This window comes from Eulemur rufifrons, chromosome 20, assembly GCF_041146395.1.
Source record: "Eulemur rufifrons isolate Redbay chromosome 20, OSU_ERuf_1, whole genome shotgun sequence".
NCBI classification, from domain to species: domain Eukaryota; kingdom Metazoa; phylum Chordata; class Mammalia; order Primates; family Lemuridae; genus Eulemur; species Eulemur rufifrons.
Window position 1 is genome coordinate 24,989,499 of NC_091002.1, and position 17,373 is coordinate 25,006,871.

At 49.3% G+C, this 17,373-nt stretch overlaps 1 protein-coding gene across 1 annotated transcript in view; it reads left to right on the top strand.

Moving 5' to 3' along the window:
• Positions 1–17,373, top strand: part of NOL4L (nucleolar protein 4 like) — a 119,810-nt gene that overhangs the window by 64,276 nt on the left and 38,161 nt on the right. The gene's annotated exons all lie outside the window — the stretch shown is intronic.

A 17,373-nucleotide genomic window follows, 5' to 3' on the forward strand; every position in this document is an offset into this window, starting at 1 on the left:
AAGATATGAAACTGGAATCACATTTAGTTGTACAGATGATGAATACATCTTCTTGAAACGGGAAGGGCAGGGAGATTTCATGAAATGTGGACTGTCTTAGAGGATGGTCATGACATTCCCTGATAAAATGAGGTCCCAGCAGGCCACAGCCCGCGTGCTCAAGGCCAGATCCAGCCAGCCCCATCCTGAGCTGTGATCGCTCAGATCCGCTTGCAGGGACGTGCACAAGAGGCCACGGGGTGTGCTGGGGTCTCTGCTTCACACAGCCACTGGTTTTGTTTTCTGTCTCATTTGGTTTTCTTGCATTCTTTTTTTTTTTTTTTTTAATTACTCAAGTAACACACAGCCTCAGTAGAAAAATCAGTAGCCAAAAAGCTACATGGTGATGAAAATCCCCATAATCCCACCAGTGAGATCGCTGTGAATATTTTGGCGTCCGCCCTTCCAGACTGTTGTGTAAAGGGGGCTTATCCTACCCGTGCAGTGTTATGACCTGCTGTGCTTTCCGTGTTGTTCTGAGTCTCTTTACCCTCTAGGTCTTGATGTTTCCGTCCATCAAAGGAGCTGGTTCTGTAATTTTCCTATCATTCGTTCAGTCATTCACTCACTCCTCTGTCCGTCTGTCCGTCTGTGCACTCTGAGCCAGGCACTGTTCCAGGCACCCAGGAGACAGTGGTGAAAGGGCCGCGTCTTTGCCCGCCTGGCTCTCACAGTTCAGTGAGAGAGCAAGTGGGGCGGGCGCTGCTTCAGGCAGGTGGCTTATCAATCAGGTAACTGTTCTGTGTCCAGGGTTACTGTCCCCATTTCACAGATTTGATAGCCGAGGCTCAGAAAGGTTTAGCACTTGTTCAAGGTCACACAGCCGCTAATATGAGTTGAAACCCAGTTCTCTTCCATCCCCAAACCTGTGCACCTGCCAACACGCCACACCCTGTTTCTCCCCACGCGGACTGGATAAGAAAGTGCTCATTAGAATCCGAAGCCGCGTGGGGCTGCAAAGGTCGTGGTGAGCGCGGGTACCGTGGGGTTTGGAGAGGGAGAGCGCCTCGGCAGAGATGCAGGTGGTGTGCCAGAGGAGGCAAGTACAGGCCTAGGGGCTTTGTTTGGCCTGGGACCTGGGAGCCACCTTACATATAAGGAAAATAAGGGAATATTGGGAGAGAAACTTGGCAGGGAGGTTACGGGGTGGCACTCCCTGCCTTGTGAATGCTAAGTTATCTAGAGGGGTACATTTATAATTTGATGTCCACATTATCCTGATCTTTGCCGAGATCACAGTATCTGAACCAAGACCCTGTTGTAGAAACCAGATGTGGAAGCAGAGAGACAGCTCCTCTGTGCTCCTCACCCCCCACACAGACTTTGATTTTGTAGGAGTGGAGGCTGCAACCCAGAGAGGCCCAGCCCCCGGCTCAGCTCCTTTTTTTATAGTATCACCGGCTCTGAGCTCGTCCAGAAGGGAAGATTGTCAGCACCTTCCTCCCCGCCCTGCGCCAGTGCGGGAGCAGCACTAATGTCCGGCTAATGGTTTTAATGGTGCTGCAGGCAGGCAGGGTGGGAAGTGGGGAGGGCTCCATTGTTTAAGCCTCTGTGACGAGGCTCTTACTGGCCTCCATTAACCCGTGCCTCCCTCTCCTCTACGTTTTGTCCTGGCCCAGAGATTTCCTAGGGTCCTAGAGGGCTGGGAAGGAGGGGCAGATCCCCTTCCCCCAGGGCACACATGTGGGACCTGCAGGGTCAGTAGCCCCTGTGCAAGGCCCCGGGGTCCCCACATTATTGGTCCTCTTGCTCCTGAAAACAGGCCAGGGTGGAGCAGCAGCTGGCACTGTTCTCAGCTCACTTTGTTAAGCCAAGGACCTTGGAGTCGGGCTAACAGTACCAGCTCTACCACCTACAAGCTGTGTGACTTGGGGCAAGTTGCTTCACCTCTCTGTGCTTCTTTTTCCTCATCAGTTTCTTGAGAGCAACACTAGTACACCTACCTCCTAGAGTTTTCCCAAGAATTAAATGACACCAAGCAAGGTAAGTGCTTAGCACCATGCTGGACGTCAGAAGCACAGAGGAAATCTCAATGACCACACTGTACCGATGGTACTATTCTACAACGTTTGTTTAGTAGACACATGGAATGACCTCGTACAAGAGACCAGGGCCATAAAGACAGACAGGACGGTGTGGCTGCTCTCAAGGAGCTCTTCTTAGAGAGGACAGACAGCAGCCACGGAGCTGTAACCCAGCACAGAAAACAGAAGGGGCTAGAAACCTGCCAGGCAGTTCAGGGGGCACTGGCTTATTTTTAAAATGGGATTTGGACAAGCAGAGGGGGCTCGGGTGAGGGAAGCTGAGAGGTAACAGCTCGGACAGGACCTGGGGCTGGGGAGGCCAGAGCCAGTTTGGGGACGGGAGGAGCAGCAGACCCAGAGGGAGGGCCTTCTTGGAAGCCAGGCCCAGGAGAGGGCGCCGTCCTCGGTCAGCACTGCAGAGCCGGAAAGGATTTTGAGCAGGAACTTTCCAAGGCTTCTGCTCCCTAAATGGAGAAGGAAACAAGCCCACCTTGAAAAACGCCCCACATTTACTTTTTGAAAACATTGTGATAAATATATTTGACACTATAACCATTTTTAAATATGTAATTTAGTGGCATTGAGTATATTCACGATGTCTCACAACCACCTCACCAACTATCTGTTTCCCAAAGTTTGTCATCACCCTAACAGAAACTCTGTACCCATTAAGCAATAACTCCCCGTTCCTCCCTTCCCCAGACCCCAGTAACCTCCATTCGACTTTCTATTTCTATGAATTTGGCTATTCTAGGCACCTTATAGAAGTGGAATCATATAATATCTGTCCTTTTGTGTCTGGCTGCTTTCACGCAGCATGATGTCTTCAAAGTTCATCTATGTCATAGCGTGTCAAACTTCCTTCCTTTTTATGACCAAATGATACTCCACCGTTGGATCTAAACCACATTTTGTCAATCGGTTCACCTGTCCATGGACATTTGGGTTGTTTCCACTTTTTTTTTAAGCTAACCACATTCACTTTTCAATCATTGTCTTTTCTCTTTCCTTTCTCTTGAACACTCTGAACCTTCCCCCTGCCAAGAAAGACGCCCCCCAAACATGGGCAGATGTAATGGGTTACAGTGAGATCCATGGAGGACCCGAGTGCTGACTTGGACAACCAGGTTTAGGAGCCTCGTAGCAGTGATGATTTCCTCCTTCTCTCCTCAGGCTGTCCTGTAGCCCAGGTGAGGTGACAGTTCAGGGGAGAAAAAGCAGAATGGAAATGTCGCCATGAGGCTCAGTGTGCGCAACCTTCGATGGTCTCTTAAAGAAGCAGGAGTTTTTTTTTTTTAAGTTAAAGAGTAATCTCCATAGAATAGCAATACAATGTAGAATGTCTAAACCAGTAAAGAAAATAAAAGCAACAAAACTTAATCAGTCCAGCAAGAGTGGTTAAATGGGGCATAAAAGAAGAAACCACCAAAAAGAGGTATAATAAATAGAAAAACATAAAGTAAGCTAACAGGAGCAAGACCAAACATTAGTAAATCACAATAAATGTGAATGGGTTAAATTCTACTACACAGAGTCCAAAAGGCTCAGATGGGCTTTCTTAAATGGCAAAAGCCAACCACTGGGATTTACAAAAGACATTTTTTAAAAATGACACAAAAAGGAAAATGAAACCAAAAACAAAAAAGAAAAAGAGGGAGCAATGCTACTAATGTCAAACAAATAAATGTTCAAGGGGAAAAAAAGCATTTAATAGGGCAAAGTGGGATATTTTATAATTATCAAAGGCCCAGTTTCCCGGTAGGACTTCAGAGCCTCTTAACCTTGGAGGTCTGCCCTTGGCGGGGAGGTTGAGGAGGTTGAGGAGGTTGGCCGGTCTGGTTGAACATAAAGAGCACCTTAGAGTTCACCCTGAGAGGCAGCATCTTTCTTTTGCAGCCCTCGGCATATCTTTGCTATCTTTAGTTTCTTTTCGCTGTTTTGCACATTTTGCTACTGTCTTGCAGTAGCCACTTCGCCAGACCAGTGTCTTCAAACTTTGAGCACTTGTGTCTACTCTCTGGCAATGTGTGTGGAGCAATACCTGGTACCCCATGTTTGTGAGGATGTGGGGTCTGCTGCCTCAGCCACCTCGATTTTAGTCCCCCTCCTTCTCTTGCCACTGGGCTCGCCTGCTGAGGTGAACGCTGTCTTCTAAGTTCCCAGCCTCCTACTGCCTGTCCCACTGACTGCCTGCTCGACTCTCTGGCCGCTTCTCACACACCCTCACCAGGCCTCCAGGATCAGCCCATCTGGGACTTGTTACGTAGCCGAGCCTCGAGGGCCCGGCTTGCCACCGGAGAGCACAGGAACGGCCTGAAACTCCACCAGCCACATTTTCGAGATCTGAGAATCTATAGCCCAAACCCCTTCCTGTCTCAGTAAATCCCTGGCACTGTGGAAGGTCTGCGCTGCAGCAAGAAAACAAAAGCAACTGAAATACTGACCTTGACCAAGGCTGATGTTCGGATCTCTCCAGGCAGAGAATGATCCTTGGAGCTTTTCTGCTGTGAGAGGATGTGCAGTTGGGGTGGCTGCTATGAGGTTCTATCCTGTGCTCCTAAGACTTTCCACCATAACCCTAGGGCAGCTCACCCTCAGAAATAGCTTCTCAGGTGGCCCTTTATCTTTTTTTAAATTTTTCTTTATGTGTATTCCTTTTTTTTTTTTTTTGGTGACAGAGTCTTGCTTGTGTCGCCCAGGCTAGAGTACAGTGGCGTCATCATAGCTCACAGCAACCTCAAGCTCCTGGGCTCAAGTGATCCTCCTGCCTCAGCCTCCCAAGTTGCTGGGACTACAGGCACCCAGCACCATGCCCGGCTAAGTTTTTCTATTTTTGGTAGAGGTGGGGTCTTGCTCTTGCTCAGTCTGGTCTTGAACTCCTGAGCTCAAGCGATCCTCCCACCTCAGCCTCCCAGAGTGTATTCATTTTTATTTTTATTGATATGACATATTTTTAAAAAAATCATATAGAAAAACAGCAGACTGTGCCCCAGCCTCCCCACTTCAGTTTCTGCTCCCCAGAGAGGCCCCTTTTCTTTCTTATCTCTTAGCTATCTCTTCTGGTATTTAACTCCTGCTTCTGAATAACCTGCTCATACCGTCAGTTCTTGATTTTTCAGTTGGGGCTTTTGTTGTGGTTGTTGCTAATTTCTCGCTGTAGGAGATAAGTATTTACACCCTCTTGTAAACACACTTATTATTTCCTCCACCCCTCAGTATATCTATACCTATTTAGATAAATCATCGCTGCTCATTATTTATATTATTAGGACTGTGTGCGTATTATTCCTAGCTGACCTAATTTGCACACTATGATCGGGTTTCTTTCCTTTTGATTCCCCAGACTTAGCCCTTGCTTCTTTTTTCCCCATCCTCAGCCCTTTATGCTTTGATCTTGCTTATGCTGTCTATCTTTGGTCATTTTTATTTGTACATACTCGGATTTATCCATTTTTTCTTCAGTGACTTTTGCATTTGGCTTAAAAAGGCTAACTCCACTCCACCCCCGTGTTTTCTTTTTGTACTTTCATGTTTCCATTTTTTTTGATAGACTATTTTTGAGAAGAGTTTTAGATTTACAGAAAAATTGGGAAGATGATACGTAGTTTCCACATTACCCCCCCCCCCACACACACACAGTTTCCTTACTGGCAACATCTTACCCGAGTAGGCTACCTTTGTTATAATTAACAAACCAATGTTGATACAGTGTGTCAACTGAAGTCTATTTAGATTTCGTTAGTTTTTGCCTAATGTCCTTTTCTGTTCCAAGATTTCCTCCAGGAGACGACATTGTGTTTTGTTGTCCTGTCTCTCTAGGCTCCTCGTGGTTGTGACAGTTTCTCAGACTTTCCTTGTTCTTGATCGCCTTGACAGAGTACTGATCATGTATTTTGTAGGATTTTGGAATTTGATGTTTTTCTCCGTATAAAACTGGGGTTATGGGTTGTTAGGAGGAAGACCATTTTCATCACATCACATCAAGGGTGCACGCCATCAACATGATTTATGACTGTTGATATTGGCCTTGACCACACCTGGCTGGGATGATGTTTGTCAGGTCTCTCCACTGTAAAGTTCCTCTCTTTCCCCCTTTCCATACCGTCCTCTTTGGAAGGAAGCCCACACCTAGCCCTCGGAAGGGGAGAGTGAATTGTCCACATAAGTTATTTACAATTCTTGTGCACCGGAGTTGTGTCCCCTCCCCTCCTTAATTTATTTATTAAGTCATTTATGTTAAGTATGGACTCATGGCTATTTATTTTATCCTTTGGGTTATAATTCAATACTACTTTATTTGGTTGCTCAAATTGTCCTAGCTTTGGCCATTGGGAACTTTTCCAGCTGGCTCCTGTGCTCTTTTGACATACTTCTATCAGTGTTTTGGGTGTTTTTGTTTCTTGTGGGTTTTGTGTGTGTGTGTGTGTGTGTGTGTGTGCTTCCTTACTTCCTGGCACTATGAGACGCTCCAGGCTGATCTTGTATATTTCCTGCCCCAATCCTAGAATCAGCCGTTTCTTCAAGGATTCCTTTTACTGGAGAATCATATTAAAAACCAAGAACTAGGCTCTCTGTATGCTCATTGCAGCTGTTGGAGCAGAAAACATACATATTTTCATTGCTGTTTTTTATATTTAATCTCTGATCCATTTGGAGCTTATTCTAGTGTATTCTGAGATGTGGATCCTGCTTAACCTTTGTCTCAGCATCATGTATTAAATAATCCATTTTTTACACTGATTTGAGATGCCACCTCTACAACTTAACTACATTTCCATCCACAACAGAATCTACTTCTATTCAGTCCATTGGTCTCTTTGACTGTCTATAAAGCAGCACCACACTGTTTTAAGTATAAAGACCTTCTAATATGTTTTAGTATCTAGTAGGAATGGCTCCCCCTTGTTGGCCTTTTTATAAAAAGTTTCACTGGCTTGAAAAAGAAAAGAGTTACTTTGAAAAGAAATTTCTTTCTCTAATGACTAAATATTTTTATTTTCACTTATTCATTTATTTTAGAGATGGGGTCTTGCTATGTTGCCCAGGCTGGTCTTGAACTCCTGGGCTCAAGCGATCCTCCCACCTCAGCCTCCCAAGTAGCTGGAATTATAGGCATGAGTCACAGGTCCTGGCCTTACATATTTTTGCCTCCCCTTCTCGGTGGGGGAAGAGTACTGCAGAGGCCCTGCCTACCTGACCACATGCGCATTAAGCTGAGCCGCCTTTACCCTGGGGTTCTTTGTTCACCAACAGAGGTGGACGGGGCGCCAGGAGCACCACCATCCCAGTGATGGAACCTGGGGCTGTAAACATAGCCCAGCATTCCCCACCCTCCTCAAATGGTGTCAAGCAAAATAGGCCATTTCTAAACTCGAGAGGGAATGAGTTCTCAGAAACCTCTTTTTTGAGAAGACAGAGAGAGGCAGGAAAAGCTCATTTTGCTATGGGGCATTGTTTTTGTGATCAATATATGTTATCGAACATCCTCGGGTGCTTTCTAGAAACTTGATGCAGTTTCCAAATACCCAAAGAAAATGAGCACTTCCTTTCTTCTGCAAGGGCAGCCTGGGTTCAGAGAGGTCTGTGTCTCCTCTTCCCTCCTGCCCCCCGAAGCAGTGTGGGAAAGAAGTGGAAAACAAGCAACGTCCTGTCTTGAGAGCCAGAGCCCTGATACAGTCCGTAGATACCCCGAACCTCAAGGGCTCATTGTCCCCCGCGGGGCCTCAAGGCACAGTCCCCTTCCGGCTGGCTGCAGACATCCACCCCCACAAATGCAAGTGGCCTTTCAACTTCATTATCTGAGGGGAAAATGCAGGCAGCACCCGTAATTTACTGGCGCAGGCAGGGGAGGTGCCTGGTGCCCGGGATGCCTTGTCTGTGTCAAGGGAGAAGCCAGGACAGAGGTCAGGAGCCGCCGCCCGGCCGCCATGAATGAGGGAGGCGGCAGCCCTGTCCTCTCAGAGCCCTGTCAACCGCGCCCCTGCAAGGCAGCCTGGGCAGCCGACTCCGGCTCTGTCTCTAAGGACAAGAGAGATCCGACAGGAAAGGAGGTGTCTTTCCTGGGCTGGGCCAGGAAGAAGCGGCTTGAAACATCCAGATGGTCACTGAACCGATGGCCGACCTTGTGACCCGCCGAGACTGTGGGCCCAGCCTGCCTGAGACCCAGAGAGGATTTGTGGTCTTGTGGCTAAGCCGTGTTTTGTTTTGTTATTTTTACAACTAAACTCCTAACTCCAGCTTTTGGGCACCTCTTTCACCCAGAGCTAGTGGATGTTTTGGGCAGGGTGCTTTCTCCAGCCCTCACTGGGTTTTGTCACTCTTTTCCTTTCGAGGGTGAGTCCCCTGGTGGCTTTGTGAAGCCTCCCACTTAAGGCTCTGAAACGCAGGCAGCTCAGCCCCGGGCAGCTGAGCATTTGGTGGTTGTGCGTTTTAGGCAGGTTCCTGACCCACCACAACTCTTGTCGGCCTGAGGGGCCCCCGATAGGTCCAGCACAGAGTGGCTCCGGCTCCGCTCCGGGAGACCCGACTCCACTGGGCGGGTGGGTGGGTGGCTGGGTGGGCCAGGGCTTTGTAACCAGACCTGGAGGATGCAGGAGGGTTTCAGACGCTTCAGCAGCTGATGTCTGGAGATCAATTAGAGATAATGGCTTTGGGTGGACTCGAGGAAGCATGGCCAAGCTTTTTCCTGGTTGTGATTGTGTTTACCTCATTAACAGGCTTTTTTTTTTTTTTTTTTTGAGGGTGGGAGGGCACAGTGTTGCGCTGTGAATCTGTGCCTGCTGCTTTGTTTTGCTCAGGGTGACTGGGTGTGGACCCGTGGGGGCGGGTAGCTCCCCCACCCCCATTCAGACTGAGAGACAGAGGCCCACAGCTTCTGCCCACCAGACCCCGGCCCTCCCTGTGACACTGTGACGCTGTGTTGCATAGTTTTAAAGAAACTTCCTCCTTCCTTCATTTGAAAATCATTTATTAGGCTCCTACTATGTGCTGGATGCCATTCCGAGCACCGAGGACACAGCAGTGAATGAGACAAAGCGCCCACTGTCGGGAGCTCACAAGCAGTGGAGATGACAAGCAAATCAGTATGAAAAAATATGCAAAAGTGAGAAGTTTGGGGCAGAGAATTAAAATAGGGCAAGATGCTAGACTGTGCCTCTGGGTGAGAAGGCCTCTCTGAGGTGGCATCTGAGCCAAGACCTGAAACGATGAGCAGTGGCTGGCCCTGTGGAGGTGAAGAGGGAAGGGCCTTCCAGGCAGAGGAGAAAGCAAGTGCAAAGGCCCTGGGGTAGGAACAGCAAAGGGTCAGGACAGGGGAGCAAGGGGGAGATATGCCTGGGACGAGACTGGGCACTCTGCAGAGGACAGCTCTCACAGGGCCTGGCGGCTGGGCACAAAGTTTGTGGGGTGCAATGTGACAGCTTGTAGAGCATCTTCCTCTGCCGGAGGACAGCGGGGGCTTAACCGTGGGTAATAGCAAGTGGAGATGAGCACTCGAGAGAGAGTCCAGTGACGCTGGTTCTAGGTGTGGCCCTGCCCCTGACCAGCTGCCTAACTTCCACTTCTCTGGGCTGCAGCTTCCCTGTTACTGGAGTAGCAGGTTTGGGTCAGACTTCCATGGTTTTCAAAACTTGCTTTTTGACAGAAGAACCCCTTCCTCCAGGGGACTCTTTTCTGGGGAGGAAGAGTGTGTCGGGGTGAGGAGCAATGGGCATGTTGCTGACTGTATAGCAGAGCGTGCCACCTGCCCCTCTCGTCCCTCCTGTACTATCCCAGTAGCCGGGCCCGGGTGCCCAGGACAGTCAGGAGAGGGGCTTACCTCACTGCAGCCACGAGCAGCCTTCTCGGTAGAACGGAGTCACAGAGCCCGTGCCTTGCCAGGCCCCCGGTCATTTGAAAGCTTGGGTATTTAGAATGACTTAAAGGGCCTTGAGAAAAAATAAGATAGAAACGGAAGATATTCTTTAGCTGGGACGCTGTCGTGGCTGAGGGAGTGCCTGGGCACACCCATGCAGCAGCCGCGACACTTTCCCTCCCTGCAGAGCCTATAGGTGAGGGGACTAAATGCTTGTCTGTCCCCCAAGCACCACAAGATGCACAGGTATCTGAACACAGCACCCCTGTGTCCTCTTGAAGGAGTCAACACTCTAGAGAAAAGGCCACACTGGACTGGTGGGGGCCTTGCCCTAGTCCATCCACAGAGAGGAGCCCTGTGAATCAGTCAGGAATGCTTTTGACCACAAGTGCTAAAACCCAGCCGTCTGTATAGAAAAACATGAAGTTATTTCACTCCCAACACAAGAATAGCAGAGGAGCCGCTAAAATCTGCGACTTGAGTTGGAATCTTCTTGATGTTGACCTTTTCCTCATGGTCGCAAGTTGGCTGTTATTGCTCCAACCATCTTATCCACATTCCAGGCAAGGAAAAGATGGGAAGGGGTGGTGCAAGCCTAGTCCAGCAAAGCAACAGCTTTCCCAGAAAGTGGCCAAAAGACTTTTCTTGACATCTCATTGGCCACAGCAGAGTCATGCTGGCCCCCTCCCACCTGTAGGGGAGGCTGGGAAAGAAAGAATTTCATTTTTCCACCCTCTGTAGTTGAGAAAGACAAGGGAAAAATGTTGGTTTTGGGTAGTAAACTAGTCCACAGTATCTGCCATGGCCTGGGCGTCATCAACTGAACTTGACCCTCTCTTTGGGTGTTAAGATGCCACAGACTTGGGCAGGGAAAAAGAATAGGAAGGAAAGGAAACAGGGAAAATGGGGGGCAAGGAGCAGCGAGGAGCAGGAGGCGAGAGGACAGCAGGGACAACCATTGCTGGGGGCCTTCTGTGTGCAGGATGCCCCCAGACACAGATCTCAACTCCACGGCACGGGAGACCGAGGCTCCGTTTCAGAGAACTTAAGCAATTTGTCTGAAGTCATAGAATTAGTGAGCAAGAGAACCCTGTCGCCTCCTACATGAACGCTGTTATTTCCCAAGGGAAGGGTTGGAGAAGAGAAGGGAGAAGAGAGGGACAGGCAGGGAAGGGGGAGGTGGTGGCCACAGGGCACCAGCACCAGGGCCAGATCTGTACCTGGATCAGGCCTGGGAATGCAGTAGGGGCTGATATCTACTCGCTGACTGATGGCTGTATCACTACTTAGGTTTCACATCAGTGTCATTGACCGTAACTCGGGTTTGGGCAGGTGCTCTGTGCCAGGCACCCGTCCAGCCCTCTCCAGGCACCACTGCATGGAAGCCTCATGGCAGCTTTCAAAAATAAGTCCCTGTTGTTGTTCCCCCATTTTAAAGATGAGAAAACTGAGGCTTCAAGAGGTTAAGTAAGTCACCTAAGACCAGGCGGAAGAAGGGCCTGAATGCAAGCAGAACCTGTCCCCAGTCCTCTGCTCCCCTGCTCTGCCCCACCCTGGATGCTGACCTCCAGACACCTGAATGTAGACACGAGAAAGGTCTCTGTGCAGCAGCTGCGGCTTCAGAGCCTCTTACCTGCCCTCACGCCCACACCTGTGGGCTCTGTCACGAAGAGATTTAGGGCCGAAGCAGGAGATGCTGCCTGCCCCTTTCTCTTGATGACCTGCCCCGATTTCCCAGCGTGGTTTCCTTGGAACAGGGGTGAGTGTCTTACAGCCTGCAGAGGGGCCCTCACCTCTCCTCGCCAGCTGGGGAGCCAGCTAGTTTCTCCCCATTGGGCTGCCAAGGCCCAGCCTCCCTCAGCATTTGTATCAGGAAGGCCTGGGGGTCCACTCAAGGCTGCCTGGGACACCTCCAGCCCAAGGGAACTCTCTGGCTTCGTGCCCGGCCCAGACTCGCCCCGCCCAGTTCCTCTTTCTGGAGGTTGGTGAAGCGCAGTACCGCGTGTCCTGGCCCAGTGGCCCCACTGTAGCAGGGCCCACCTGCACTCTGGAGACCCACACACCTTGGTTCAGACCCCGGCACGGCCACTGGCTTCTAGCTCTGTGACTGTGGGCATGTCCCAGTCTCTGAGTGCCACTTTCCTCGCTACTGGGTGACTGGGTGAGTCACTTAGTCTTCCTCCCAGAAGCCCCCAGTCTTCATGTGCACAGTGGCAATTAATATCAGCTTTGTTATTTGGCTGATTAAATAAGATAACAAACACGCCACCCAGCACGCCTTCCTGGTGCAGAGTGGGTTGCGGCCCCCGACCGGGCTGCTCCGCCATTGGCGCTGGCCTGGCTTTTTTCCTGTTTGAAACTTTTACTGAACTGTCACACTCATACAGCAAAGAGCACGTGTCGTTACGTGGACGGCTCAGTCCCCTTCCACAAACTGACCCCCCTCCTGTAATATCCAGATCAAGAAACAACACACTGTCCCCACCCAAAGACCCCCGGTGACGCTTCCAGTCCCTGCCCCCAGCAAGGGTGACCGCTGTCGGGATGTGTAGTAGCATAGGTTGGTTTTGCCTGTTCTAGAACTTTATATAAATGGAATGTACAGCGCGTGCTCTTTTGCCCACAAACCTAGGTTCGTGAGCATCATCCGCGTGCGGCATGAGTCAGCGGCAAGTTCCTTTTCTTGCTGAGTGGTATTTCGTGGTATAGAGGAGCCACAGTTTTTCCACCCTTCTCTGGTGGGCAGTTGGGTGGCGTCCACTGGGGGCCATTGGGAATAGTGCTGCCAGGCCCAGGCTGGTGTGTGTTCCCCAGGGAACATCTGTATCCATTCTGTCGCGTGCACACCTAGGAGTGGGAGAGCGCTGAGCTCTCGCCCGCCTTGGTGTTTTGGCCGAGCCTGTCCAAAGGTGCTGGAAAGAAGGGAGCGAGAAGAGGCAGGTGCACGGCCTGCAGGCGCTACGAAGTGTGGCCTGTGCTCAGGGCGGCGTGTTTAACTCAGAGCTCTGTCAAAGACTTCAGGGCCATGCTGGCCGTGAGTCCCTATGGAGGGTGGGACGCCAGGGACTCCGCTATCTAAGGGCCCGTTCCAGTCCTGAGAGTGTAGGGTCCAGCTGGGGAAATGAAGCATAATGCAGGAAACAGGAAGTACCACAAGCACATTAAATGACAGAAGACTAATTAGACCTGCCACCAGACGGTAGGCTGCCAGTCTGGCACTGAGTACAGAGGGGCCTTGATTCCGCTGGGGTGGAAGGTGTCTTTGTTTACAGCCCACGCACCTTTCCACCCAGTGAACACCCATGCGTCCTTCAGTGCCCAGCGTAAATGCCACCTCCTCAGTGGAGTCCTCCCAGGTCCACTAGGTCCTTCTGGTACCCTGGGTACTTCCTACCTAGCAGGTCTCACAACTGTCAAGTACAAACTGAATATCCCTCCTGTGACCAGCATGCGGATCAAGAACCCGTGTGGTCATTTGTTTAATCCCTCGCTGTCCTCTGCTGGCCTGCAGCTCCGTGTGGGCAGACCTGTGTCTGTATTGTTCATCGCTGTGTCACCCGCCCTTATCAAGGTACCTGGCACGTGGTAGGGGCTCTGTACATATTTGTGGAAGGAACACATGTCTAAAAGCACGCATGATCAAAGGCATGGAGTGGTCACGCGTGGGTGACAGGGGGACAGAAGACGGTGAGTCTGTCTGCAGCAGAGTTCTCAGAGAGGAACAGGAGATGAGGCCCTCGGGGCTGTGGAAAGCCTCAGACGCCAGGCCGCAGGGAGCTATAACTTGATTCTGCCGGTAACTGGGTGCTACTGAAGGTTTTGGATTAAGAGAGTGACATTACCAGAGATTAATTTAATGACATTTTAAAGTAAGACATTTCCAAAAATGAGAATAATGAAATTGTCATTTTTACCTTTTGTCATGGTTTTTAGGAGAGTGTATTTCAACAAGTCAGGCTCATTTAGTTATGTTCATAATGGGAAATTTATCTAAATAGAGAAGGAATGAGGAAATAGAATTGGACTGTTTCTCCTAGATTTCAGCAAAGGTGTCAAACTGACTGTGAGGTTGCAGCCGGCTGTGCAAAAACCAGCTAATACGAAGAATAAATGGATAAGCTGAGCTACTACCCAACCCACAGATGAAGCATTTTGAATCCAGGCGTGTGTGAAGCTCTCCCTGTCATCCTTTCCCTGCCGGGTGCCCTCCCTCTTTCCACCTGTGGCATTCCTCCCACCTTCTTTGTTTCCGAGTAGATGTCACCTCTTCCGGAAACCTTCCCCTCCACCCCCCTCAGGAGAAACATCTCCTTTCTCCATACCTGTGCTGCACCTAGGAACCTGCGGCCTAAGGCCACATGTGGCCTCCAGATCCCCAAGTGCAGCCCCTCGACTGAATCCAAATTTGGATTCAGTCAAAAGGCTGCTCTCAAGGATCCAAAGGCCACCTGTGGCCCCGAGGCCACAGGTCCCCACCCCTGATTGCTGTAACACTGGTTTAATTGTCTTTGTTACGGTGTGAGCAGGGACAGTTCATGGGGGTGGGGGTAGAGATGGGTGCTGGCCCTGCCAGATATGAAAACATATTCTAAAGCTATAATATTGAGACAGGAATAGATAGATCAATAGAATAAATGATTCCAAAAATAATGGGAAAGTAAGATAAGATGGCCTTTCCAATCCGTGGATAAAGACAAGTTATTTTTATTTAAAAGATAATAATACTGAGACAACTTGGATGGCCATTTAGAAAGAAATAAGCTAGATCCCCACTTCACTACTTATATAGACATAAATTACAGATGAAATAAAAATTTAAATGTGATGAAGATATAAATAAATGTCCCAGAAGAAAATACAGATGAATCACATTTATAATCTTACAGTGGGAAAAAAAAACAACAACTTTGTTTTGACCTGAAACCCCAAAGCCCTATTAGGGAAAAAAATTAATCGGGTGATATAAAAATGTAAAATTTCCATGTGGTTAAAAAAAAAAACCCTGTCATAAACAAAAAGACAACAAAAGGAAAACCTATTTGCAGAATATATGACAAGAGGTTAATTTTCTTCATTCCCAAAAAGTTCTTTACCCCCCCAAAAAAGAAAGATCAACAATTCAAATAGAGAAATGGGCGAAGGATATGAACAGGTTGTTCTCAAAAAAAAAAAAAAGTGCCCAATAAACACATGTTACAAAGAAACATATACTTACATTCCCAAGTGAAGGGGGGCAAAGGAAAGTAACAGACACCGTTTTTCACCTCTCAGATTGGCAAAGAGAGAAGAGACTGCTACCATAAGCACTGCCGAGTGTGCAGTCAAAGAATTGCCAGACATTGCTGCCGGCAGAGTGAGCTGGCACAGCAGTTGTAGAGAGAGATAGGAACACGATTGTGAAATTTATAATCCTGATGACGATGATGATAAAAGCTACCATTTACCATGTACTCCCTCTGGGGAAAAGATCAAGCTGCCTTTTATGATCTAGCCTCAGCAGTCACACACACTCTTTTCCAGGACACCCTGTTGGTTCCACAGCCCTGTGCAGAGCGATGGGACTAGGGTGTGACACCAGGAGGTAAGATGGGCCATCTTGGAGGCTGGCTACTACAGATTCTAATTTCAAAGGAGAAAATTTGGTGCAAATGCTACATTAAACACACTTTCTTATGATCCACTATGTAGATGAGGAAACTGAGGCCTAGGGAGGTTTAGGTGTGGTGCCCAAAGTCACTTGTCTAGTGTCAGAGCCAGAACTTGAACCTGTCCCATTTGGCTAGATTCTTTCTATTCGACCTTCTCACGGGTCTCCCTGCAACCACTCTTGCTCTCTTATAATCTCATCTCCTCTGATCTAAAAACGTAATTCGGGTTGCATCATCTTTTTGCTCTTAGGATAAAACCCACACACCTCGAGCTGGTGTTCAAGGCAGGCCCTGCTGCCCTCCCGCTCGCATCTCCCCACCCTCTTCCAGCCCACCTTGCTCTAGCAACACTGGTCACACCTTTCTGTTCCTCAGGGCCTTTGCACCTGCTGTCCCCTCTACTTGGAAGACAATGCTCCCAGGTTTTCACCTTGCTGTCAACTTCTGCCGTCAGGGAGTCAGGACACATCTTGGCTTGTTCCTGGGAGGGACCTTTCCTGACCACTCAGCCCAGGGCCCACCCTTGCCTCCACCCTCAATTCCCTCCCGGCACCCCACCTCACCCCATCCCCATCCTCTGCCCCTCCCTGCCTCCCCCTGCCTCATCTCCACCTCACTCCTCATCTCTGGGATCCGACCAAGAGTTGCACTTTGCATTTAGTTGTTATTTCTCTTTAGTGTCATTATTTAGAACAGTCAAATTAGTGACAATGACAATGAATCTTTTGAAGATTCCGGGACCATTGTGTTGTGGAGAGTCTCCCTGGATTTCTTGTCTGATTGTTTCTTCCTGATCAGATTCAGGTGAGGCATGTTGAGGGCGAACATGACACGAGGGAGCACAAAACACAGGTGAATCTCTGTCTTCTGCTGTGTCCCTCCAGCAGGTGCGCACATCAGGTCAGGTTGCCCCACTTTGGGGGCTGCGGAATTTGATCGCATGGACGGGAGGTGTCTGTTATAGCTCCGTTGTGCAGGTACACTTCCCTGTCATGAATAAGTAATTTGTGGGGATAAATGGGATTTTTAATGCTTTGAGATGCTTGGACAGTGTCTGCTCTGGTCACACTAGGGTTCTGTTATTCCTAATAATAGCACATCCCTGGGCCCCACAGCCAGGTCCCCACTTGTGGGACATGCTCATTTCATATGGGAAGCTGCTTGCAGGGGGTTGCTGCATATGCCAATCATCTGTTTCCAAAAGCACCCACTGTTTGCACAGCCTGGAGGTGACATGAGACAGCATTGCCCCCCTTAAGCATAGGGGAGCAGCTTTCTCTGCTGTGACCTCCCACCCACCAGGCTGGGGCCTGAAGAAGGGGCACATCACTGGGAGAATTAGTGGTCAAGAAAATAGGTCACCCAATTCTTTGTTGGGCCCCATGCTGTGGCCACTTTAAGGATGGAGGGAGTTGTTCAGTGGCACAAGGACATGGAAAACATTCTACACAAGGTTACTTGAGCGGCAGCTCCTGCAGGAATAAGGATCTGGGAGACTTCTGTGGGCTCCGGCTCGCAGGAAAACTCGCCTAATTCATGGCGCTGCCACACAGCCGGGTTTCTGCATGGCTCTCAGCTTTCTGCGGGTTGAGTGGGGCTGAGATTGTTTTATCTCAGGGATGGTAAATGAGTTCACATTTCATGCCTAGAGAAAATCACTGCTCTGCCCTCCTGGGCCGCACTAGCTCTCTTTTATTAGTCAGAGAAGAGGTGGGTTATCTGGGTTCAATTCCACCTTTGAACTTCAGTTGGATTTGGCTTTATATTTCAAGCCCAGATGTCCACCACTGCTGTGAAATAGTAACTCGGG